The 2,591-nt window shown below is 33.7% G+C and overlaps 1 long non-coding RNA gene across 1 annotated transcript; it reads right to left on the bottom strand.

The window, feature by feature from the left end:
• Window positions 1-889: 889 nt before the first annotated feature.
• LOC126892798 (uncharacterized) lies at window positions 890-1,780 on the bottom strand. Its single transcript, XR_007701007.1, has 2 exons — window positions 1,748-1,780; window positions 890-1,335 (listed from the first exon to the last, which is right to left on the bottom strand). It is a non-coding gene; the product is annotated as an uncharacterized LOC126892798 (long non-coding RNA).
• Window positions 1,781-2,591: the final 811 nt, after the last annotated feature.

Genomic DNA, 2,591 nt, shown 5'->3' with positions numbered 1-2,591 from the left:
TTAAGTACCTAGGATCGGTATTACAGAGTAATGGAGAAATAGATGGAGATGCATGCAGTAGAATTAGGGCTGGATGGATGAAGTGGAAAGAAGCGAGTGGTGTGTTGTGTGACAGAAAAATTCCAATGAAGCTGAAGGGAAAATTCTATAAAACAGCCATAAGACCAGCTATGATGTACGGAACTGAATGTTGGGCAGTGAAAAAGAAAGAGGAACAGCGAATGCATGTGGCGGAAATGAGAATGCTTAGATGGATGAGTGGAGTAACAAAGAAGGATAAAATTAGAAATGAGTATATTAGGGAAAGTCTAGGTGTGGCACCAATTGATGCCAAAATGAGAGAGCATAGGTTAAGATGGTTTGGTCATGTTCAACGTCGAGACGTTAACCACCCAATACGAAGAATAGCTGAAGTGCAGATTCCTGGAAGGAGTAGGAGAGGAAGACCAAAGAAGACCTGGGGGGAGACGATAAGGCAGGACATGCTGGTAAAGGGGATTAACATTGATATGGCCCAAGATAGAATTGTGTGGAGAAATGCAATTAGGGAAGCCGACCCCGCATAGGGATAAGGCAAAGAGAATGATGATGACTTACTAAAATTGTATGTATCTGCATCACTTGAAGTCTACCCAAAAAGCTATTAATACTCTCTAAACCATCATTAATACATCTTGTATACATAATAGGATTTTTTTCAGAATCAGATATTTTATTAAGATTTACTTACCATGCCCTATCTATGTGCCAGGCACTTAACAGTCTATTAGGAGTAATACCCATTACATTTGACGAGGCATTGTAAAAGGTGTCGCTTATGCCTGATATGAGAACATTTGTCTATACATATAATACCAACACAGACGTGTATTTAAAAAAAAGTGGTGAATTAAAGTAGGTATCTTTTCTATTTGAAAATAAGAAAGCAGTACAAAATCCATTCCCAAATTCATCTTTTACTAATACTGTCATAAGTTCAAAGTCATAGGAATTGAGCCCATGAGTTCCATCGATTGCGATAAAGGATTTACCAAACTTAATTAACATTTCCTTTTGGCACAGTATTAAGGAAAATAAGACAAAAATCATAAATGTTAAATTCAGAATGAATATCCATTAGTATGCCCTGTTGTTTGTAAAATAATATTGGACATGAGTCTGTAAGCATTCAACCCAAAAATAAACACTGGTTGCATCATCATTGTACATATACCCATCTTTCAAATCAATGCCATAATAGAGTTTAATGTTTGTGATATCTTTTCTTGTAAGTAAATCAATTCTTTTTATTTCGCCTCCTATGCTATTATGCTATCCTGAACAGTCTGAAGTTTACTAAAAAAAGTAAAATATAGGTATAGGAAAATCAAACACACTATTTGAAATTGTAAACTGTAGTAAATATTCATAAGTAATATTTAAAAAGTGGTTTAGTGGTAACATTCTTGTTTTAAATTATATTGTGTATATCGACGGCGGAAAGGCAGGACCTCATAACTGAAAAATTTGTATAAAATGAGTTACGTCGGTTTTCGCTTTAGAATAAGTGTATCAGCACCTATTAAACAGCTTTTAGAGCTGAGAAAGCCTTCTGGAATCCTTCCGGAAACTTTCCCAGCTGTAATCGCTGTTTAATAGCTGCCGATACACTTATTCTAAAGCGAAAACTGAAGTAACTCATGTTATAAAAATTTTTCCGTTACAAAGTCCTGCCTTTCCGCCGTCGATATGCAAATATTTTACTTACATTGTTGAAGAAAGTCTCAAAATAAACTTTGAACAGATATTTATCTGATTTTGGTATTTATGTAAGTGCTCTATATCATCCTCATGCCCATAATGTGTTTTAAAATAGTTTGAATATGTTTAGATATTATTATTCAACTAGTACACCAAATAACCATTTTGCAGGATCCTTGGGATTTTAAAGCTTTCTCTATCTTGTTTTGTAAAATAATTTTTTGAGGATCACATACATATACATTCATAATAAGATGTTTCATGTTCTTGTACTCTTGTTCTCTTCCTGTGCCATCTTTACAGTGCAAATCTAAAAAAACATAACAGGTGATTACATGGGCAGTTATACTACTTACAGCTTACTTTGTATCTAATCTATTATCTAGTATTACTCTATTAGTATCTACCTACATAAAACTATCTTTGAAATCTAAATTTTTGATATCAACATCAACCTTAATACTTAAAAAATAAATAATAATGTGGAAGTTACAGGTACCTGCCTAAAAGTTTTTGAATTGCAATTTTATCAACTGGAAAATACTGCAACATAATGAGTTTGAAATTATGACACAGCACAATATTTATTGTTTCAATTTACATGTAAATAAAATAATAATCCTAATCACTTGTAAAAGTAAGGTTAAGATTTTTCTTCTTCTTCTTCTTCTTCCTTTATTTGACTTGAGAAAACAGGACTGTCAAATTTAAAACCAAACTGCTATAAAATTTTAAAATTCCCGCTAAAAGGAATCTGGCAACATTGCCGTCGTTTGCTGGACATTTAATCTCTCCCACGAACGGAACGGGAACGGACCTGTTTTAGTTTTGTTACAGCCGCTTTCGCGTAG

This window comes from Diabrotica virgifera, chromosome 9 (assembly GCF_917563875.1).
Source record: "Diabrotica virgifera virgifera chromosome 9, PGI_DIABVI_V3a".
Taxonomy (NCBI): domain Eukaryota; kingdom Metazoa; phylum Arthropoda; class Insecta; order Coleoptera; family Chrysomelidae; genus Diabrotica; species Diabrotica virgifera.
The sequence above is the reverse complement of the archived record's forward strand: the minus strand, read 5'-3'. Positions and strand labels throughout refer to the sequence as shown.